This window comes from Triticum urartu, chromosome 5A, assembly GCF_056163025.1.
Source record: "Triticum urartu cultivar PI428250 chromosome 5A, HENAU_Tu73, whole genome shotgun sequence".
NCBI classification, from domain to species: Eukaryota; Viridiplantae; Streptophyta; class Magnoliopsida; order Poales; family Poaceae; genus Triticum; species Triticum urartu.
Window position 1 is genome coordinate 602,972,619 of NC_141877.1, and position 25,102 is coordinate 602,997,720.

The window sequence follows — 25,102 nt, forward strand, 5'->3', positions numbered from 1 at the left end:
AGAACCCGGCTTACTGTGATTCTATTTTCGATTTATACATGGTGACGTCTCGTCACCTATTTGGTTTGAATCTGGGTGAAGCTTCTACGCTCGATTTATGGTGACATCGCTAGTTGTATTTGTGTAGTTTGAATTTGGGTGGACGTGCTTCTATTTGATTTATGGTGGCATCTAGTTATGTTTGCATAGATCTGTGTTTTCACATCTGAACTTCTAATTAGGATGTTTTTCTAATAGTCTAATTGTTATGTTGTGCAAGAGTCTTGGTTTCGGTGGTGGTGAATCGTGATCTGGCCTTGCTGGAGATTTGTAGATTAAACCGGCCAGGTAAGTTATTTGCCCCCCTCCCCACCCCATAATTTTTGTGTTCACCATGACTACCTCTGCCAAATATATCCTTGTTTGAAAATGTGTTAACAAATTGTTGCTTTGCAGTGTAACCGCTAAACTCTTGATTTTGTAATTTGATTGTTATATTTATCTAAACTTCTAATTGACACATCTACTTGATTCTAAACTTTACAGGGGAATTATGTCGAACTCTCCACATTCTGCTGGCACTGCTGGTATATGTGCTTACCTTGCTATTTTGGTTCCCAAATTTTAGATAAACTTATTCCTGGAAATGCTATAGTTTCCGCAGCATTGCACTTCTCCATGTTAGCAAATTAAACGGTCATAATATTATTATTTTTATAAGTTTGATGTGCGGTGTAGTATATGAAACTATGGATTGTGACACCATTGTTATTTATTGGTACATTTGCGACTCATGCATTTAACTGGTCATTCAACAATATATTTTACAAGGCCACTATGTGTTGTAAGCGAGCATAATCATATTGGGTCAATCAAAGAATGAGTAGTTAAACCGCCATTTTAATATTTTATGTATGGGATTCATCTGATGCATACATACTTGCACTGCATTCAGTTATTTCAGCGTGTCCAGTATTTGTTGAAAAATGTGTCTAACATTTCTATCAAGAATGTGTCCAACATTTTTGTCGCTTTCATGAACAAAGAGGCGCCAAACAAAGCCTAAAAGAAGAAATGAGAATATAATTGAGGAGATCAATGTTACCACCAATATTGCTTACGATGCCATTGGCTGCAAGAGACCAAAAAGAGAAGTTGCCCGTTCGAATTTCAGTGAGAAGGCATTTGACTTATCTAAAGAAGATTCACTTGTCACACCCAAGGAAATCAGAATTGAGGAGGAAACAGAGGCAGTTAGGTTGACAAGAACATGAATCAATTCTGTACTCCAGGCACACATGTTCAATCAATAGCTTGTCATGCAATTACGATCTTATGTCTTTTGCATTTTACTTAGGATCTTGCATTTCCTCACAATTAAACCTTCCTCTTAACTTGCATAAAAATTTAAATTATTCCAGGTATAAATTACGCCAACCAACGAAGCAGTATGCGCCATGGTGTGATACCACTGTCCTTAAAACAGCAAGACTGGTTGTTTGTGGCATTGCCATTTTAAAAGAACAAACTCGCGCTTCAAAAACTTTCTTTCGCTCATGTTACCAAGAGAGTAGAAAATTTTGAGAGAGGGCGCCATGCATTCATTTCAAAAGATGCAACACTTGTTGAAAGATATGTTGTGGTGCATGGACAGATAATCCTTCAACAGTTCGCAAATTATCCGGATGAGTACATTCGACGGTGCGCCTTCGTCACAGGCCTTTTCAAGAAGATGGAAGAAAGAGGTCACATGAAGCTAGCAATGAAGAAGAAATCTCAAGTGAAGACAGGAGGGAATCTAAACCCAAGTGCAAAAATGACCCCAATATCAAAACGAAATCTTATGTGCGCGACAACCACAAAGTTGGTCGGCGGGATATGGGGTGATTACCCTGCAACCCATTTCCCAAAGGATTCAAAGGAGGGGGTGAGAATGATGAGCAAAAGGTATTTGAGGAGGAACAGGAAGAAAATGAAGAAGATGATGCTGAAGGGGAGGTTGAAGTTGGCGAGGAACATGTTTCATGGACCTTGCCACCAACAAGGTCTAGAGTGACATCATTAGATGTTTGAGAAGAAATAAAATGGGAAGGTCAAATGGTTGGAAAAACACCTGATGGAGAAGCTCTGTACAGAAGTGTTAGAGTTGGAGATCTAAGTATTGTTGTTGGTGGGGCGGTCACATTGGAAGGTGATTCAGGAGAAGCCATTATGTGTTTTGTTGAGTATATGTATGAGACACATGGTGGCACACAAATGATTCATGGAAGAGTTCTGCAAAATGGTTCGCACACTGTCCTCGGCAAAGCCGGAAACGAAAGAGAGTTGTTCTTTACGAATGACTGTTTAGTGTTTACAATTCAAAGTAGGTGACATGAGAGGATCAGTTACTGTCAACTTCCGGCTAATTCCCTGGGGTTACAACTGCAGAAAAGACCAGTTAGAAGCTATTAGGGTGGAGAAGGCCAATGCAGAGGATAGGAAGAAGAAAGGTTTGCCGGTGGGGTATATCCACAAAAGCCTATACTGTCCTGAGAAAGGTGCCTTTTTCTCCCTCCCTCATGAGAAAATGGGTAATGGAACTGGCACTTGTAGTTCCTGTGAGGAGCGAGTAGCGGTTGAAGATGAATTAAAAATACTGTCAGAGACCAACTTTGTCCTCAAGAATGTCACATACAATGTTCATGACTTCCTGTATATCATGTTGGGGAACGTTGCAGAAAACAAAAAATTTCCTACTCGTTTCACCAAGATCCATCTAGGAGTTCATCTAGCAACGAGTCATCGGATGCATCTACATACCTTTGTAGATCGCGCACGGAAGCGTTCAAAGAACGGTGATGATGTAGTCGAACACGACGTGATCCAAATCACCGATGACCAAGCGCCGAACGGACGGCACCTCCGCGTTCAACACACGTACGGGACGGGAGACGTCTCCTCCTTCTTGATCCAGCAAGGGGAAAGGAGAGGTTGACGAAGATCCAGCAGCACGACGGCGTGGTGGTGGATGCAGGGCGTCACAGTAGCAGGGCTTTGCCTATACTACGAGGGAGAGACGTAACGGGGAGAGAGGGAGGCGCCAGGGGCTGGGGTATGAAGTCCCTCCTCTCCCCCACTATATATAGGGGTTCTAGGGGGGCGCCGGCCCTAGTAGATGGAATCTACTAGGGGGGCGGCGGCCTAGGGTGGGGGGCTTGCCCCCCAAGCAAGGGGGCGCCCCCCTTAGGGTTTCCCCTCAACCCTAGCCGCATGGGCCCTAGGGGGGTGGCGCCCCAGCCCACTATGGGCTGGGTTCCCTCCCACTTCAGCCCATGGGGCCCTCCGGGATAGGTGGCTCCACCCGGTGGACCCCCGGGACCCTTTCGGTGGTCCCGGTACAATACCGGTGACCCCGAAACTTGTCCCGATGGCCGAAACAGCACTTCCTATATATAATTCTTTACCTCCGGACCATTCCGGAACTCCTCGTGACGTTCGGGATCTCATCCAGGACTCCGAACAACATTCGGGTTACTGCATATTCATATCTTCACAACCCTAGCGTCACCGAACCTTAAGTGTGTAGACCCTACGGGTTCGGGAGACAAGCAGACATGACCGAGACGACTCTCCGGTCAATAACCAACAGCGGGATCTGGATACCCATGTTGGCTCCCACATGCTCCACGATGATCTCATCGGATGAACCACAATGTCGAGGATTCAATCAACCCCGTACGCAATTCCCTTTGTCAATCGATATGTTACTTGCCCGAGATTCGATCGTTGGTATCCCAATACCTCGTTCGATCTCGTTACCGGCAAGTCACTTTACTCGTACCGTAATGCATGATCCCGTGACCAGACACTTGGTCACTTTGAGCTCATTATGATGATGCATTACCGAGTGGGCCCAGTGATACCTCTCCGTCATACGGAGTGACAAATCCCAGTCTTGATCCATGTCAACCCAACAGACACTTTCGGAGATACCCGTAGTCTACCTTTATAGTCACCCAGTTACGTTGTGACGTTTGGTATACCCAAAGCACTCCTACGGTATCCGGGAGTTACACGATCTCATGGTCTAAGGAAAAGATACTTGACATTGGAAAACTCTAGCAAACGAACTATACGATCTTGTGCTATGTTTAGGATTGGGTCTTGTCCATCACATCATTCTCCTAATGATGTGATCTCGTCATCAATGACATCCAATGTCCATAGTCAGGAAACCATGACTATCTGTTGATCAACGAGCTAGTCAACTAGAGGCTTACTAGGGACATGTTGGTGTCTGTTATTCACACATGTATTACGATTTCCGGATAACACAATTATAGCATGAATAAAGACAATTATCATGAATAAGGAAATATAATAATAATGCTTTTATTATTGCCTCTAGGGCATATTTCCAACAGTCTCCCACTTGCACTAGAGTCAATAATCTAGTTACATTATGATGAATCGAACACCCATGGAATTCTGGTGTTGATCATGTTTTGCTCTAGGGAGAGGTTTAGTCAACGGATCTGCTACATTCAGGTCCGTATGTACTTTACAAATCTCTATGTCTCCATCTTGAACATTTTCACGGATGGAGTTGAAGCGACGCTTGATGTGCCTTGTCTTCTTGTGAAACCTGGGCTCCTTGGCAAGAGCAATAGCTCCAGTGTTGTCACAGAAGAGCTTAATCGGCCCCGACGCATTGGGTATGACTCCTAGGTCGGTGATTGAAAGTGCGTTATATCGACTAGAGGGGGGGTGAATAGGCGATTTTTATGAAAGTCTTCAAAAGTGAGAGTTATGAAGACAAACAGTGAAGATTATGCCTATTACTATACAGCGGAAGTTAGATTACACTAGGCAAGCCATGGTCAAGTATTCAATAAAGTGAAAGCGCAGTGACAAAAGCTTCAGTGTAATAAGGATCAGGTAGGAAGAAGTTATGAAGCCAAACAAATCATACATTCATGTTGTGAAGACAAAAGATAAAGCAAGCATGCAATGGCTTCACAATGAATAACTGTAAGTGAGAGGAAGTGAAGATGAAACCAGCGATGCGTTGAAGACAATGATTTGTTTGACCAGTTCCAGTTGCTGTGACAACTGTACGTCTGGTTGGAGCGGCTAGGTATTTAAACCAAAGGACACACAGTCCCGGACACCCAGTCAAGGACACTTAGTCCAAGACACCCAGTCCTCACCGTTTTCTCCTTGAGCTAAGGTCACACAGACCTCGCCCAATCACTCAGGTAAGTCTTCAAGGTAGACTCCCAAACCTTCACAGACTTCGTTCACTGGCAATCCACAATTTATCTTGGATGCTCTGAACGCGACGCCTAACCGTCTGGAGGATGCACAGTCCTCAAGTGTAATAAGTCTTCAGATCACACAGACACGAAGACTTAAGTGATGCCCAATTTGCTCTGGCTCTGGGTGGTTAGGGCTTTTCTCCTCACTGGGAATTTTTCTTTCAAAGGCTTCGAGGTGGGTTGCTCTTAAACGACAAAAGCCGTGCACTGAAATCTGAGCAGCCAACCGTTTATGGTTGTGGGGGGTGAACTATTTATAGCCACTTGGCAACCCGACCTGATCTGTCCGAAATGACCCTGGGTCACTAAGGAACTGACACGTGTACCAACGGTCGAATTTTGAACTCACACGACAACTTTATTTGGGCTACAAGTAAAGCTGACTTGTCTGACTCTGGACAAGATTTTCTCTCAAAGTCTTCGCTCGAAGACATAGGATTTGAATTAGGCATCACTTCAGTCATTCTGACTGGTTCTCTTTGACCCCACTTAACAGTACGGTGGTTCCTATGACACAACATGAATGAAATAAAACTACGAAGGATCTAGGTCTTCGAGTTCCAAAAACTTCATAGGGAGTCTTCTCCTGTCATTGTCTTCAATATGAATATCTTCATAAACCACCATTGTCTTCAATGTCTTCGTACATTTTTAGGGGTCATCTCTGGTAGTAAAACCGAATCAATGAGGGACTTCTACCTGTGTTTTCCTGCAATTCTCACAAACACATTAGTCCCTCAACTAGGTTTGTCGTCAATACTCCAAAACCAACTAGGGGTGGCACTAGATGCACTTACAATCTCCCCCTTTTTGGTGATTGATGACAAACTAGTTGAAGTTTTCAACGGGGAACATAATTTGTGAAATAGTAAAGGAATTTGTCTTCATAAGTTGCAAGGGCTCCCCCTGAAGATGTGCATATAAGTAATTTGCCTTTTGAATGCAAATGCACATGGCAGGTTGTACTTGTGGAGATCCACTTCAACTTATGATGACAATCCACTATGCATGTGAAAGTATATGAAGATAATGTCATGCATAATGGAGAATGGACGTCTGCAGTAAGAGATGAGTGCGGAATTTATCGTCGCACATGCGGAATTTATCTTCGCAAAATGGAGTGACAAACAGGTAGCAGACGACCATCAGGGCTAAGTGTTACAACTCAATGAAGCAAATGTAGCCAAAGAACGGGAGTTGTAAGCACGAAGCAAAATATAGCAAAAATATGAAGGCACCCTCCCATAGTGACCCGCTTGAAGACTATAACCATCATATGCTTCTCCCCCTTTTGTCAGTGATGACCAAAAAGGTTTGAAGACATAGAGGTTTCTATGCGTTCCCAGGCGCAGCAGGGTCGGTGGAGTTGTTTGGCGGTGGTGCAGACGAGCTTGGTGCAGATTCGACGCGCTTTGAAGCAGGTGGAGATGATGTCGCGTCGTCTTCTTCTTCAATGATCCGGGCAGACACGGTGGCAGCAGAAGAAGAGAACTCTGACTCTTCAAGTGATGGTGTGCTGCGCATCACCGCTCTTCTTGGAGGCGTGGAGTCAAATTTGAAGTGCTCTGTGAAGCCATCCTCATGCAGTTCAGCTTCAGGGCACATCATAGTGAGGCCCTTCCAAGTGCGGCGACAGGTCTCGTGTGTGACAAATGCATTCTTGGTTGCCAGATTTCTGATGCGATTGACTTCTTGCATGATGCTTTTCATCTGCCTTTTGAGCCAGTCGTGATGCCTATCTTGCTTTTGGTGAAGAGCCACAAGAAGCTCTCTGTCATGGAGTGCACGAGCGCGCTTCTTGGGTCTCTTTGCAGCTGTTCTGTTGGTGGCTTCAGTTGATGCAGGGGCACGTGTGGTGCCAGCCATTGGATACACTCGGGAGAGAGCTTCAACACCTTCAATATTTTGAGTGAAGCTCTGGTGTTCTGCATTCTGAAGACTTAGTGGTTGCTTGGCCGGCTCTGGATATATTGCTTCAGCAGATGTGTCCATGTCGGGCAAAAATATCTGATGATTGCGAGCGGAGGGTTGATAGGAGATTGCAGAGTGAAGCTTGATCAGCCTCATAACCCAAGGAGCATAAAACTTTAAGCCAAACAGTTCTGAAGCAGACGCTGCAAATTGACGGATGAAGAGATCCTGTGTATTGAAGCATTTGCCGTGAAGAATGCAGAAGATGAGAGTCTTCATTGCACCATCAATCGTTGCATATCGAGAGTGTCCCTTGACTGGCCAGAGAGTCCGCCTTATGATGTGATATATTGTTTTGGGCAGGTACTCTAAGTCTTCAACGAAGAACCTCGTTGGATAGGGTGTATTAGGAGGAAATGGCTTCATCATTGAGAGCATCTGACTCATATCTGGCTCAGGACGCTGAAATATGCTTTCAATGGCTTCAGCATGGAGTTGGCACCCTTCTTCAAAGAATTCGCCAGGAGTGGGAAGGCCGGTAAGCTCAATTAGGTCGAAAGCATTGGCTTCATGATGGATATTGCCTGTCATCCACTCCAGGATCCATGTCTTCGGGTCTCTGTTATAGCCTTTGATATGCAAAGTGGCATAGAACTGGAGCAGAAGCTCTTCGTTCCAGTGCTCTTCGTCAGTGATAAATGGCAGCAACCCCACTTGCTTGAAGCAATCCAGTGCTTCTTCCAGACCAGGCAGACCTGCAACAGCTTCAACCTCAAGGCGCTTGTGAGGAAAGATGCGGCCTTGGTTGTAGAGGATGCATGAATAATAGCTGCGCTGTTGATGGCTCCAGAACCTATCTGATACAATCCGTTCCCTTGAATAAGGGTTCTTGGAGCGGTCGAAAAACGTGTTATCTGCCCTGAAGCCGTTGATGTTGAAGGAACCAGGAGCTGATGCAGGACCTGGGAACCTTGGTAGTCGTGGGATCGGCTTCTGGACCTGGGGCCTGTGCGCAATATGATAGTGGAATTGTGGTCCGGCAGCAGACTCAGGCACAGAATGTTCAGGAGCAGTAGCTTCGGTGTCTTCTGAAGCTGTTGTTGGGGAGGGCTCCACATTTGCTTCGGCGTTGTTTGTGGCAGCCTCAACATTTTCAGCTTCAGGCACGTTCTCCTTGAGAACTGCTTCTTGTTGGTGCGGGGGAGTTGGAGCTTGTGGTATTTCTGCTTGCTCTTCGGCTGATGCAGCCGGAATGTCTTCAACACTCTGAGCCCTTGGCCCTCTGCGAAGCCTATGGAGGGTAGGCGCCGGTGGAGTTGAAGTGGGTTGGAGCTCATCTTCCTCCTGTGGGCGATCTGCCCACGACGCATCTTGTGTGATTGGCGTCAATGGACGACCAATACTGATCTGTTCGCTTGTCTCAAGCTGAGGAAGGGCTGCATCACCTTGCACATTGTCTTGGGGACCAATGTCTTCAGCAGCATTAGGGTTGGCTGCTGGAATGTCTTCAGCGTGCGGAGCCTCTATGTAACCAGGCTCATGCACAGTCATCTGACGATCTGCGTCAGGATAGCGGACGCAGAGTGGTTCAACTATCAGGGGCTCTGTGGGAGCAGCCCGAGATTTCTTGGTCTTGCGCTTCTTGATAATGGGTTCAGAAGGAGAGGCTTCAGAATGTTTTCTCTTCATAGCTTTAGCCTCTGCAGTCCGTGTCTTCTTGTGCTGTGAGGCGATTGATCGACTCTTGGGCTTTGAGCCAGTCGTTGCAGCGGGGAAGACAATCGGAGCATCAGGTTCTGACCTTGGCGCTTCAGGTTCGGGCACAGACGCCTTCTTTTTCTTCTTCGCGGCCATCCTGGGGTCAATGCCGGGACGCCCAAGTGCCTTGCGCTTTTCTGCCTCATTGTAGGCCTGCACGCAGTGATCAGCCAAAGTCTTCATGCGTTCTCGCGAGCCTTGAGCTTCAGCACGCGTCTTCACGAAGCTCTCTTTCAGCTCATGCAACATAGTTTTGAAGCTTTTCACTTCTTGCACACTGAGCTTGGCCACGTGCTTCTTGAATTGAGCCTTTTCATAATCAATTTTCTGCTTCAGTTCTACAATTCGCTGGGCTATTGCAAGTTCTGAAGCGATTGCACCTTGAAAGGCAACACTGAGGCCTATGGGTAGCTGCAGATCATTGAAGCTTATGTCTGGTGTGTCAAACCATTCATCGATGAAGTTGTGGATGATGGTGACATCAAACAGAGGCAGATTGTTGAAGATTTCAGCCTCCTCCTTGCTCTTGATGAGATGCTCAAGAGCATCATCTCCAAGATCTTCATCGCTTGAGAGATCAATGGCTTCGCAGCGCAGAATGTCAGCAGCTGTGAGCTCTTTGCCTGTGAGTGGCTGAGGCTTCTTGGCTTCTTGGGGCTTGGACACTCGTGATAAGCCTTCTGACTGCATACTGGATTCAGGAGGTGCAGTTGCTAAAGGCTTCACTCTTGCTATCTTGGGAGAAGCGGCTGGCTTTGAAGCTTTTGGAGCTTTTGGCTTCTTCTGCTTTGGCTTCAGAGCAGCAGGGGCGTCATCTGACTCAGTATCTGCTGGAGGGTCATTCACAGCAGTCCCTTGGACTAGGATGCGAGTGATGAGGCCAGCAAGATTGGCATACAGCCCGATGATATTGGGATCGGCGTTGCGTGTGCCATCTGCCCTTGGTGAGGAGGGACCAGGGTTGAAGTCAAGCCCAAATTTCTTCTTGTTTATCTTCGCTGACTGTTGTGCAAACTGAAAGTTGCGCTTGAAGAGATTATCATCGCGGCACCAGAGAAGTGATGACGGATGTGCCTCAGCTGGCTGTGGTCCTCTCACCATGCATGGATAGAAGCCTTGAGCAATGGCTTCGTCTCTGGACTTGGGTACGAGATTTTTGTATAATACATCTCCCCACGGTCTCTTGATGGCGCACTTCTCCGCATATTCCTGAGTGACGAAGCGGTAGTGGAACCATTGCTCTGCCCAATATCTTCGAATCCATTGGATTCGTGTCTTGCGCTGACCATAGCTTTCTTCAGGATCAGTGGATATGTGCCTGATGGTCCCAGAAAGTGATCATCCCAGAAAGTGACATGTGCCTGATGTAGACTTGCGATCAACTTTGTCGCCATCATAATCAGCATCCGAAAATCCAACTAAATCAAACTCTGAGCCCTTTGGATACCATAATCCTAGAGTTGGGGTGTGAGCCAAATATCGAAGAATTCGCTTCACAGCTAAGTGATGCGACTCCTTTGGTGTCGCTTGAAATCGAGCACACATGCAAACACTGAGCATGATATCTGGCCTAGATGCACATAAATAAAGCAAAGACCCAATCATGGAGCGGTATACCTTTTGATCGAACTCTTTACCGTTGTCGTCGGGACCCAGATGATGCTTGGCTGGCATTGGTGTTGTGAAGCCTTTGCAGTCTTGCATACCGAACTTCTTTAGGCATTCTTTAAGATATTTCTCTTGTGATATGAAGATGCCGTTGCGTTGTTGCCGTATTTGAAGACCGAGAAAGAACTTCAGCTCCCCCATCATGGACATCTGATATTGCTCTTGCATCATGTATCCAAATTCTTCACTATACTTCTGATTGGTGCAGCCGAAGATAATGTCATCCACATATATTTGGCACACAAACAGTTCACCATCATATGTCTTCGTGAAAAGAGTGGGATCCAGGGAACCAGGTATGAAGCCTTTGCTTTTCAGAAAGTACTTGAGTGTATCATACCAGGCCCTAGGGGCTTGTTTGAGGCCATACAGTGCCTTGTTGAGCTTGTATACCATATCAGGATGTTTTGGATTTTCAAAGCCAGGTGGTTGTGCAACATACACTTCTTCTTCAATCTTGCCATTGAGAAAGGCACTTTTCACATCCATCTGATAGAGAAGTATGTTATGATGATTTGCATAGGCCAGCAGTATGCGTATGGCTTCAAGCCTAGCCACAGGAGCAAATGTTTCATCGAAGTCAATGCCCTCCACTTGAGTATATCCTTGAGCAACTAGACGAGCTTTGTTTCTGACAACTTGACCATGCTCATCTTGCTTGTTGCGGTATATCCATTTGGTGCCTATTATGTTGTGCTTCCGTGGATCAGGACGCTTAACCAGTTCCCATACATTATTCAGCTCAAACTGTTGAAGCTCTTCTTGCATAGCTTGAATCCATTCAGGTTCCATGAAGGCTTCTTCAACTTTCTTGGGTTCTGATATTGAGACGAATGCGAAATGCCCACAGAAGTTTGTTAGCTGAGTTGCCCTTGAACGAGTGAGTGGACCAGGTGCATTGATGCTGTCCAGTATTTTATCAATTTGTACTTCGTTTGCAACACGAGGGTGTGCGGGGCGAAGACTTTGCTCTTGCTGATCTATGTGGTCATTTAAAGGTACATCTTCAGGCTGAGCATTGTCTTCATGTGGATCAGATGCTGAGATGATAAGTTCTTCTTCAGGTTGAGCTTCAGAAGGTACAATTTCTCCAGTTCCCATAAGCTTGATTGATTCATTTGCTGGAACTTCATCTAGCACATTTGGCAATTGCTCTCTTTGTGATCCATTGGTTTCATCAAATCGCACATCCACTGTTTCAACCACTTTGTAGTGGAAGAGATTGAAGACTCTGTAGGAGTGCGAATCCTTTCCATATCCAAGCATGAAGCCTTCATGTGCTTTTGGTGCAAACTTTGAGGTGTGGTGTGGGTCCTTGATCCAGCATTTTGCGCCAAATACTTTGAAATAACTGACATTTGGCTTCTTGCCAGTTAGGAGTTCATAGGATGTCTTGTTCATAAGCTTGTGAAGATAAACACGATTGATTATATGGCATGCAGTATCAATGGCTTCAGTCCAGAATTTTCTTGGAGTCTTGTATTCATCTAGCATTGTTCTGGCCATCTCAATGAGTGTTCTGTTCTTGCGTTCGACGACGCCATTTTGCTGAGGCGTGTATGGAGCTGAGAATTCATGTGTGATGCCCAAGGTATCCAGATATGTATCAAGGCCAGTGTTCTTGAATTCAGTGCCATTGTCACTTCTGATGTGCTTTATCTTGGCGCCAAAATTGTTCATAGCTCGATTTGAGAAGCGTCTGAAGACATCCTGCACTTCAGTCTTGTAAAGGATTATGTGCACCCAAGTATATCTAGAATAATCATCAACAATTACGAAGCCATAGAGACATGCAGAAGTAGTAAAAGTTGAGTAGTGAGTGGGACCGAAAAGATCCATGTGAAGCAATTCAAAGGGTTGAGTAGTGGTCATGATTGTCTTCGAAGGATGTTTTGCCCTTGTCATCTTCCATGCTTCACAGGCACCGCATAAGTGATCTTTCTTGAACTTGACACCTTCGATGCCTATGACGTGCTTTTTCTTCGCAAGGGTGTGGAGGTTTCTCATGCCAGCATGCCCAAGCCTTCGATGCCAAAGCCAGCATTCTGAAGCTTTTGCAAGAAGACATACTGCAAGTTGTGGTCCTGCTGAGAAATCCACCACATACAAATCACCTTTCCTATACCCTTCAAACACTAGAGATTTGTCAGATTCCATTAGCACCAGGCAGCGATATTTGCCAAACATTACAATCATATTCAAATCGCAAAGCATTGAGACGGACATTAAGTTGAAGCCAAGGGATTCAACAAGCATGACTTTATCCATGTGTTGATCCTTTGAGATTGCAACTCTACCTAGACCCAATACCTTACTTTTACCAGTGTCAGCGAAAGTAATGTGGCTCTTGTCGGATGGACGTAAAGTTGAGTCCATGAGAAGGCTTCTTTTGCCAGTCATGTGATTTGTGCACCCACTGTCAATAATCCATTCTGAAGACTTTGAAGTCACTGGTGTCGTACCCTACAGTGCAGTTAGGGGGATAGGCTTCACGAAGGGTATTGTGAAGCATAAACATTTGACGAACCAGTGGATTATGAAAATTTAAATCCAGATTAGGATTAATAGGGAGAGTAGCATGCGATTCAGGAACGAAGTACATAATGATGCCATTTGGACATTTTATCTTGCTCCCTACAAGATTTTTAAGGTCCCCAGCAATAGCATCAGAAGATTTTGTTTTTCTGCTGGAGATCTTTCCCTGCAAAAGAGAGTCAAGCTTTCTTAACCACCCACATCTTCAAGGGTGGCTTAGAAGCAATAAGTCTAAGTGCAGCATCTGAGAATTTTGGCTTTGAAGCCTTAGCAAACAGTCTAGCAGGTGGACAATAATACTCATAAGAATAAGCAGAATAATTTTTGGTCATATGAACATGACGGTTCGAAGAACCACTCTCATATTCGTATGCCTGAGTATGGTTTGCCTGCAAAACATTAGCGTTAGTGCGACTCAAGTGAGTCCTCTGTTCATATGAAGCCTTTGGACCGTATGAAGCCTTTGGTCTGAGGTTCGTCTTCTTCAAGTGAGGTGTCATGAAGACATTCTCAGGAAGATTTTCCAGACATTTTTTCGGAACCCAGATCTTTTTCATAGGCGGTCCATTCCTGCAGTTAGTACCAATGTACCTGGCAAACACTTCACCATTCTGATTCTTAAACAGTTTATAGTTTGCATCAAAGGATTCATCACTGATAATAGGGTTAGCACAAGTGACGCCAGATAAATTGGATGGATCTGCTGAAAGTTCCTTTGCAGCAACCCATGTAGTTTTGGGGTACTGCTCAGGTTTCCAGTAAGAGCCATCTGTATTGATTTTCTTCATGAATCCAACACCCTCTTTCCTAGGGTTACGATTCAGGATCTGTTTTTTGAGGACATCACATAATGTCTGATGCCCTTGAAGACTTTTGTACATCCCTGTTTCAAGCAATGTCTTCAACCTAGCATTCTCATCAGCAATAGCAGTGGTATCCTCAGCAGAGGGGTTAGTTACCACATCAACAGTTGAAGATATTGAAACAGTAGTAGCAGTGGAACATTCAGCAACAGAAGCAGCATTATCACGCTCAATGCATTTAAGACATGGTGGTTCAAATCCTTCCTGAGCGGGACTGATGTGTTCAGCGCGAAGTGACTCGTTTTCCTTTTGAAGATCTTCATGAGCCGCCCTCAATTTCTCAAGTTCTTGCTTCCTTTGAAGATAATCATAGGAAAGCTTTTCATGAGTTGTTGAGAGAGTATCATGACGATCTTCAAGTTCCTGATACTTAACATGAAGGTTTTTTATGTCTTCAATTAAGGATTCAGATCGAGTCATTTCAGCACCCAACAGATCATCGCTTCTGTCTAACAATTTTTGAATATGTTCCATAGCTTTCTGTTGTTCAGTTGCAATTTTAGCAAGTGTTTTGTAGCTAGGTTTTGAATCACATTCAGAGTCATCGTCACTAGATGTTTCATAGCGAGTTGTGCGTGTGTTTACCTTGGCACCGCATGCCATGAAGCAGTAGGTAGGAGTGGAGTCGTTCTTATCATTTGCGTCGGTGTCGGTGATGCAGTCATTGTCTTCAGTATTGAAGATGGACTTGGCGACGTATGCTGTAGCCAGACTCGCAATGCCAGAATCAGACTCCTCCTCAGACTCCACCTCTGCCTCCTCAGATGCAGACTCCTCCTCTGAATCCATCTCCTTTCCAACAAACGCACGTGCCTTGCCAGATGAGCTCTTCTTGTGTGATGAAGACCTTGATGAAGTTTTAGAAGAAGACTTTGAGTATTTCTTCTTCTTCTTGTCGTCAGAATCATATTCCTTGCTCTTCTTCTTCCTTCTGTTCTCATTGTCCCACTGTGGACACTCAGAGATGAAGTGTCCAGTTTTCTTGCACTTGTGACATGTTTTCTTCTTGTAGTCATGAGCAGAAGCTTCATCATTCCTTGAGCTTGATCGTGAAGATTTCCTGAAGCCTTTCTTCTTAGTGAATTTTTGGAACTTCTTCACTAGCATTGCAAGTTCTCTTCCAATGTCTTCAGGATCATCAGAACTGCAGTCAGATTCTTCTTCAGATGAGGATACAGCTTTTGCCTTCAAGGCACGAGTTCGCCCATAGTTTGGGCCGTAGATATCTCTTTTCTCAGAAAGCTGAAACTCATGTGTGTTGAGCCTCTCAAGTATGTCAGACGGATCGAGTGTCTTGAAATCAGGACGTTCTTGAATCATCAGGGCCAGGATGTCAAACGAACTATCAAGTGATCTCAGCAGCGTCTTGACGATTTCATGTTTGGTGATCTCAGTGGCGCCGAGGGCTTGAAGCTCATTTGTGATGTCAGTGAGCCGGTCAAATGTGTGCTGGACATTCTCATTGTCATTTCGCTTGAAGCGGTTGAAGAGGTTGCGAAGAACACTGATTCTTTGATCTCTCTGGGTTGAGATGCCTTCATTGACCTTTGAGAGCCAGTCCCAGACTAGCTTGGATGTCTTCAAAGCACTCACACGGCCATACTGTCCTTTGGTCAGATGACCACATATTATATTCTTAGCAGTGGAGTCCAGTTGAGCGAACTTCTTTACATCAGCAGCAGTGACACCTTCTCCAGCCTTGGGAACGCCGTTCTCGACGACATACCATAGGTCGATGTCAATGGCTTCAAGATGCATGCGCATCTTATTCTTCCAGTAGGGATATTCAGTTCCATCGAAGACGGGGCAAGCAGCGGAGACTTTGATTATCCCTGCAGTCGACATAGCTAAAACTCCAGGTGGTTAAACCGAATCACACAGAACAAGGGAGCACCTCGCTCTGATACCAATTGAAAGTGCGTTATATCGACTAGAGGGGGGGGGTGAATAGGCGATTTTTATGAAAGTCTTCAAAAGTGAGAGTTATGAAGACAAACAGTGAAGATTATGCCTATTACTATACAGCGGAAGTTAGATTACACTAGGCAAGCCATGGTCAAGTATTCAATAAAGTGAAAGCGCAGTGACAAAAGCTTCAGTGTAATAAGGATCAGGTAGGAAGAAGTTATGAAGCCAAACAAATCATACATTCATGTTGTGAAGACAAAAGATAAAGCAAGCATGCAATGGCTTCACAATGAATAACTGTAAGTGAGAGGAAGTGAAGATGAAACCAGTGATGCGTTGAAGACAATGATTTGTTTGACCAGTTCCAGTTGCTGTGACAACTGTACGTCTGGTTGGAGCGGCTAGGTATTTAAACCAAAGGACACACAGTCCCGGACACCCAGTCAAGGACACTTAGTCCAAGACACCCAGTCCTCACCGTTTTCTCCTTGAGCTAAGGTCACACAGACCTCGCCCAATCACTCAGGTAAGTCTTCAAGGTAGACTCCCAAACCTTCACAGACTTCGTTCACTGGCAATCCACAATTTCTCTTGGATGCTCTGAACGCGACGCCTAACCGTCTGGAGGATGCACAGTCCTCAAGTGTAATAAGTCTTCAGATCACACAGACACGAAGACTTAAGTGATGCCCAATTTGCTCTGGCTCTGGGTGGTTAGGGCTTTTCTCCTCACTGGGAATTTTTCTTTCAAAGGCTTCGAGGTGGGTTGCTCTTAAACGACAAAAGCCGTGCACTGAAATCTGAGCAGCCAACCGTTTATGGTTGTGGGGGGTGAACTATTTATAGCCACTTGGCAACCCGACCTGATCTGTCCGAAATGACCCTGGGTCACTAAGGAACTGACACGTGTACCAACGGTCGAATTTTGAACTCACACGACAACTTTACTTGGGCTACAAGTAAAGCTGACTTGTCTGACTCTGGACAAGATTTTCTCTCAAAGTCTTTGCTCGAAGACATAGGATTTGAATTAGGCATCACTTCAGTCATTCTGACTGGTTCTCTTTGACCCCACTTAACAGTACGGTGGTTCCTATGACACAACATGAATGAAATAAAACTACGAAGGATCTAGGTCTTCGAGTTCCAAAAACTTCATAGGGAGTCTTCTCCTGTCATTGTCTTCAATATGAATATCTTCATAAACCACCATTGTCTTCAATGTCTTCGTACATTTTTAGGGGTCATCTCTGGTAGTAAAACCGAATCAATGAGGGACTTCTACCTGTGTTTTCCTGCAATTCTCACAAACACATTAGTCCCTCAACTAGGTTTGTCGTCAATACTCCAAAACCAACTAGGGGTGGCACTAGATGCACTTACAGTGATGAACTCCTTCACCCATATTGCTTCATGTGCTGCCTCCGAGGCTGCCATGTACTCCGCTTCACATGTAGATCCCGCCACGACGCTCTGCTTGCAACTGCACCAGCTTACTGCCCCACCATTCAAAATATACACGTATCCGGTCTGTGACTTAGAGTCATCCAGATCTGTGTCGAAGCTAGCGTCGACGTAACCCTTTACGACGAGCTCTTCGTCACCTCCATAAACGAGAAACATTTCCTTAGTCCTTTTCAGGTACTTCAGGATATTCTTGACCGCTGTCCAGTGTTCCTTGCCGGGATTACTTTGGTACCTTCCTACCAAACTTACGGCAAGGTTTACATCAGGTCTGGTACACAGCATGGCATACATAATAGAACCTATGGCTGATGCATAGGGGATGACACTCATCTCTTCTATATCTTCTACCGTGGTCGGACATTGAGCTGAGCTCAATTTCATACCTTGTAACACAGGCAAGAACCCCTTCTTAGATTGATCCATATTGAACTTCTTCAATATCTTATCAAGGTATGTACTTTGTGAAAGACCTATGAGGCATCTCGATCTATCTCTATAGATTTTGATGCCTAATATATAAGCAGCTTCTCCAAGGTCCTTCATAGAAAAACTTTTATTCAAGTAGGCCTTAATGTTGTCCAAGAGTTCTATATCATTTCCCATCAAAAGTATGTCATCTACATATAATATGAGAAATGCTACAGAGCTCCCACTCACTTTCTTGTAAACGTAGGCTTCTCCATAAGTCTGTGTAAACCCAAACGCTTTGATCATCTCATCAAAGTGAATGTTCCAACTCCGAGATGCTTGCACCAGCCCATAAATTGAGCGTTGGAGCTTGCATACCTTGTCAGTATTCTTAGGATCGACAAAACCTTCCGGCTGCATCATATACAATTCTTCCTTAAGGAAACCATTAAGGAATGCCGTGTTGACGTCCATTTGCCATATCTCATAATCGTAGAATGCGGCAATTGCTAACATGATTCGGACAGACTTTAGCTTCGCTACCGGTGAGAAAGTCTCATCGTAGTCAACCCCTTGAACTTGTCGATAACCCTTAGCGACAAGCCGAGCTTTATAGATGGTCACATTACCATCCGCGTCTGTCTTCTTCTTAAAGATCCATTTATTTTCTATGGCTCGCCGTTCAACGGGCAAGTCAGTCAAAGTCCATACTTCGTTTTCATACATGGATCCTATCTCGGATTTCATGGCTTCTAGCCATTTGTCGGAATCCGGGCCCGCCATCGCTTCTTCATAGTTCGAAGGTTCACCGTTGTCTAACAACATGATTTCCAAGACAGGGTTGCCGTACCACTCTGGTGCGGAACGTGTCCTTGTGGACCTTCGAATTTCAGTAGGAGCTTGATCAGAAGTATCTTGATCATTATCATCAACTTCCTCTCTAGTCGGTGCAGGCACCTCAGGAACATTTTCTTGAGTTGCGCCATTTTCCGGCTCAAGAGGTAATACTTCATCAAGCTCTACTTTCCTCCCACTTACTTCTTTCGAGAGAAACTCTTTCTCTAGAAAGGACCCATTCTTGGCAACAAAGATCTTGCCTTCGGATCTGAGGTAGAAGGTGTACCCAATAGTTTCTTTTGGGTATCCTATGAAGACGCATTTTTCCGACTTGGGTTCGAGCTTTTCAGGTTGAAGTTTCTTGACATAAGCATCGCATCCCCAAACTTTTAGAAACGACAGCTTAGGTTTCTTCCCAAACCATAATTCATACGGTGTCGTCTCAATGGATTTCGACGGAGCCCTATTTAAAGTGAATGCGGCAGTCTCTAAAGCATAGCCCCAAAAAGATAGAGGTAAATCGGTAAGAGACATCATAGATCGCACCATATCTAATAGAGTGCGATTACGATGTTCGGACACACCGTTACGCTGAGGTGTTCCAGGCGGCGTGAGTTGTGAAACTATTCCACATTTTCTTAAGTGTGTGCCAAACTCGTGACTCAAGTATTCTCCTCCACGATCTGATCGTAGAAACTTGATTTTCCTGTCACGTTGATTTTCAACCTCACTCTGAAATTCCTTGAACTTTTCAAAGGTTTCAGACTTGTGTTTCATTAAGTAGATATACCCATATCTACTTAAACCATCAGTGAGCGTGAGAACATAACGATAGCCACCGCGAGCCTCAACACTCATTGGACCGCACACATCAGTATGTATGATTTCCAATAAGTCGGTTGCTCGCTCCATTGTTCCTGAGAACGGAGTCTTGGTCATCTTACCCAGGAGGCATGGTTCGCACGTGTCAAATGATTCATAATCAAGAGACTCTAAAAGTCCATCTGCATGGAGCTTCTTCATGCGTTTGACACCTATGTGACCAAGGCGGTAGTGCCACAAGTATGTGGGACTATTATTATCAATCTTACATCTTTTGGTACTCACATTATGAACATGTGTAGTATCACGTTCGAGATTCATAAAGAATAAACCATTCACCATAGGAGCATGACCATAAAACATAATCTCTCATATAAATAGAACAACCATTATTCTCGGATTTAAATGAGTAGCCATCTCGAATTAAATGAGATCCCGATACAATGTTCATGCTCAAAGCTGGCACTAAATAACAATTATTAAGGTTTAAAACTAATCCCGAAGGTAGATATAGAGGCAGCGTGCCGACGGCGATCACATTGACCTTGGAACCATTCCCGACGCGCATCGTCACCTCGTCCTTTGCCAGTTTCCGCTTATTCCGCAGCCCCTGCTTTGAGTTACAAATGTGAGCAACTGCACCGGTATCAAATACCCAGGAGCTACTACGGACACTAGTAAGGTACACATCAATTACATGTATATCACATATACCTTTTGTTTTGCCGGCCTTCTTGTCTGCTAAGTATTTAGGGCAGTTCTGCTTCCAGTGACCGCTTCCCTTGCAATAAAAGCACTCAGTCTCGGGCTTGGGTCCATTCTTTGGCTTCTTCCCGGCAGCTTGCTTGCCGGGCGCGGCAACCTCCTTACCGTCCTTCTTGAAGTTCTTTTTACCCTTGCCTTTCTTGAACTTAGTGGTTTTATTGACCATCAACACTTGATGTTCCTTCTTGACTTCTACCTCCGCTGATTTCAGCATTGAGAACAACTCAGGAATGGTCTTTTGCATCCCCTGCATGTTGAAGTTCATCATGAAGCTCTTGTAGCTTGGTGGAAGCGACTGGAGGATTCTGTCAATGACCGCATCATCCGGGAGATTAACTCCCAGCTGAGACAAGCGGTTATGTAACCCAGACATAGTGAGTATGTGCTCACTGACAGAACTATTTTCCTCCATCTTACAGCTGAAGAACTTATCGGAGACTTCATATCTCTCAATCCGGGCATGAGCTTGAAAAACCATTTTCAGCTCTTCGAACATCTCGTATGCTCCATGTCTCTCAAAACGTTTTTGGAGCCCCGGCTCTAAGCTGTAAAGCATGCCGCACTGAACGAGGGAGTAGTCGTCAACACGTGTCTGCCAAGCGTTCATAACGTCTTGGTTCTGTGGGACGGGAGCTTCACCTAGCGGTGCTTGTAGGACATGATCTTTCTTGGCAGCTATGAGGATGATCCTCAGGTTTCGGACCAGTCCGTATAGTTGCTGCCATCGTCTTTTAGCTTGGTTTTCTCTAGGAACGCGTTGAAGTTGAGGACTACGTTGGCCATTTGATCTACAAGACATATTGCAAAGATTTTAGACTAAGTTCATGATAATTAAGTTCATCTAATCAAATTATTAATGAACTCCCACTTAGATTAGACATCCCTCTAGTCATCTAAGTATTACATGATCCGAGTTAACTAGACCGTGTCCGATCATCACGTGAGACGGACTAGTCAACGTCGGTGAACATCTTCATGTTGATCGTATCTTCTATACGACTCATGCTCGACCTTTCGGTCTTCTGTGTTCCGAGGCCATGTCTGTACATGCTAGGCTCGTCAAGTCAACCTAAGTGTTTGCATGTGTAAATCTGTCTTACACCCGTTGTATGTGAACGTCTGAATAAAACACCCGATCATCACGTGGTGTTTTGAAACAGCGAACTGTCGCAACGGTGCACAGTTAGGGGGAACACTTCTTGAAATTATTATGAGGGATCATCTTATTTACTACCGTCGTTCTAAGTAAACAAGATGCAAAACATGATAAACATCACATGCAATCAAATAATAAACGTGACATGATATGGCCAATATCACATAGCTCCTTTGATCTCCATCTTGGGGCTCCATGATCATCTTGTCACCGGCTTGACACCATGATCTCCATCATCATGATCTCCATCATCGTGTCTCCATGAAGTTGCTCGCCAACTATTACTTCTACTACTATGGCTAACACGTTTAGCAATAAAGTAAAGTAATTTACATGGCGTTTCTCAATGACACGCAGGTCATATAAAAGAATAAAGACAACTCCTATGGCTCCTGCCGGTTGTCATACTCATCGACATGCAAGTCGTGATTCCTATTACAATAGCATGAACATCTCATACATCACATATAGATCATTCATCATTCATCACAACTTTGGCCATATCATATCACAAACCACTTGCTGCAAAAACAAGTTAGACGTCCTCTAATTGTTGTTGCAAGTTTTACGTGGCTGAATTAGGGTTCTAGCAAGAACGTCTTCTTACCTACGTTAAAGCCACAACGTGATTTGTCAACTTCTATTTACCCTTCATAAGGACCCTGTTCATCGAATCCGCTCCAACTAAAGTGGGAGAGACAGACACCCGCCAGCCACCTTATGCAACTAGTGCATGTTAGTCGGTGGAACCGGTCTCACGTAAGCGTACGTGTAAGGTTGGTCCGGGCCGCTTCATCCCACAATGCCGCTGAAGCAAGAAAAGACTAGTAACGGCAAGAAAGTTGACAAATCTACGCCCACAACAAATTGTGTTCTACTCGCGCAAGAAGAACTACGCATAGACCTAGCTCATGATGCCATTGTTGGGGAACATTGCAGAAAACAAAAATTTTCCTACTCGTTTCACCAAGATCCATCTAGGAGTTCATCTAGCAACGAGTCATCGGATGCATCTACATACCTTTGTAGATCGCGCACGGAAGCGTTCAAAGAACGGTGATGATGTAGTCGAACACGACGTGATCCAAATCACCGATGACCAAGCGCCGAACGGACGGCACCTCCGCGTTCAACACACGTACGAGACGGGAGACGTCTCCTCCTTCTTGATCCACACACGTACGAGACGGCACCTCCGCGTTCAACACACGTACGATCCAGCAAGGGGAAAGGAGAGGTTGACGAAGATCCAGCAGCACGACGGCGTGGTGGTGGATGCAGGGCGTCACAGTAGCAGGGCTTCGCCTATACTACGAGGGAGAGACGTAACGAGGAGAGAGGGAGGCGCCAGGGGCTGGGGTATGAAGTCCCTCCTCTCCCCCACTATATATAGGGGTGCTAGGGGGGGCGCCGGCCCTAGTAGATGGAATCTACTAGGGGGGGGCGGCGGCCTAGGGTGGGGGGCTTGCCCCCCAAGCAAGGGGGCGCCCCCCTTAGGGTTTCCCCTCAACCCTAGCCGCATGGGCCCTAGGGGGGTGGCGCCCCAGCCCACTATGGGCTGGGTTCCCTCCCACTTCAGACCATGGGGCCCTCCGGGATAGGTGGCCCCACCCGGTGGACCCCCGGGACCCTTTCGGTGGTCCCGGTACAATACCGGTGACCCCGAAACTTGTCCCGATGGCCGAAACAGCACTTCCTATATATAATTCTTTACCTCCGGACCATTCCGGAACTCCTCGTGACGTTCGGGATCTCATCCGGGACTCCGAACAACATTCGGGTTACTGCATATTCATATCTTCACAACCCTAGCGTCACCGAACCTTAAGTGTGTAGACCCTACGGGTTCGGGAGACAAGCAGACATGACCGAGACGACTCTCCGGTCAATAACCAACAGCGGGATCTCGATACCCATGTTGGCTCCCACATGCTCCACGATGATCTCATCGGATGAACCATAATGTCGAGGATTCAATCAACCCCGTACGCAATTCCCTTTGTCAATCGATATGTTACTTGCCCGAGATTCGATCGTCGGTATCCCAATACCTCGTTCAATCTCGTTACCGGCAAGTCACTTTACTCGTACCGTAATGCATGATCCCGTGACCAGACACTTGGTCACTTTGAGCTCATTATGATGATGCATTACCGAGTGGGCCCAGTGATACCTCTCCGTCATACGGAGTGACAAATCCCAGTCTTGATCCATGTCAACCCAACAGACACTTTCGGAGATACCCGTAGTCTACCTTTATAGTCACCCAGTTACGTTGTGACGTTTGGTATACCCAAAGCACTCCTACGGTATCCGGGAGTTACACGATCTCATGGTCTAAGGAAAAGATACTTGACATTGGAAAACTCTAGCAAACGAACTATACGATCTTGTGCTATGTTTAGGATTGGGTCTTGTCCATCACATCATTCTCCTAATGATGTGATCTCGTCATCAATGACATCCAATGTCCATAGTCAGGAAACCATGACTATCTGTTGATCAACGAGCTAGTCAACTAGAGGCTTACTAGGGACATGTTGGTGTCTGTTATTCACACATGTATTACGATTTCCGGATAACACAATTATAGCATGAATAAAGATATTATCATGAATAAGGAAATATAATAATAATGCTTTTATTATTGCCTCTAGGGCATATTTCCAACATATCAGGCCCGAGTTTTTCCCTCGAGTCGAAGGCCGTGGGACCTACGGGCTGGAAGAAATGTGGGCCTGAAGCCCTATGTGGTATGTTGTTTGCCGAGTGTCAATGGTACTTCAAGGTCTCATAACGCTAATCTGAAATCAACAAAAGTTGGTGTAAGAAGGATATACAGGCCTGATGATATTTCACCAGATAAAGCTTACACTTCAGATATCAGAGAGGTTTGGCACTCTGCCTTATGTTTACCACATTTTTATGTGCATCATTACCATCATAATGTGCCTGTGATTCCACCTAACTTTATGGTTTTTACACTTGGACTTTTATCTAGTTTTCTTTGTTGTTTGATCCAGGTGTGTACTACAATGAAGATATAGTTAGTGTGCATGTCGGGATGATAGAGGGAAAATGTGAGGTTACAGCAAAGGATGACCTTCCAAATTCAAATCTTCCAGTAGTAGTTGAGCACGCCTTTTACTGTGAACATTTACATGATCCTCGCACTGGAGCTCTCAAGCAGGTCAGAATGATATTGCCAAATTTAATTTTGTGTTCATCTCATCTTGTTGACAAACTTTTTCATATAGTTCATTGAGTTTGCCTTGCCTAAGAACCAGCTACCGACCAATGTTAAGCTCACCCTGGCAAGGAAGGAGCCTGCTTTGACAAAGAATAAAGGGAAGCAGATTTGTGACGATGAGCAAGCCGGTTCGGATAAACACAAGGATGAAACACCAGAGAACTGTCTTGCAACCCTTGATATTTTTGCTGGCTGTGGAGGTTTGTCTGAAGGGCTGCACCTAGCTGGTAATGTGATTTCCATTTGCATGTTCTTCGTAAGATGTGTGTGCATATTCGTAGACAGAGCACCTTGGCCACCACATATCTTCTGACCATTCAACTGTACATGCGCATCACGTACAGAATAGGCGATCAAATATGAAGAACCTGCTGGGCAAGCATTTCTTCAAAATCATCCTGAAGCAGCAGTGTTTGTGGAGAACTGCAATGTAATTCTGAAGTATGCAAAACCCATTTCCCCCTTTGGATGCACT

General features: G+C 45.1%; 1 pseudogene; it reads left to right on the top strand.

The window, feature by feature from the left end:
- LOC125507442 (DNA (cytosine-5)-methyltransferase 1A-like) overlaps window positions 1-25,102 on the top strand; it is a 152,612-nt pseudogene that overhangs the window by 125,609 nt on the left and 1,901 nt on the right.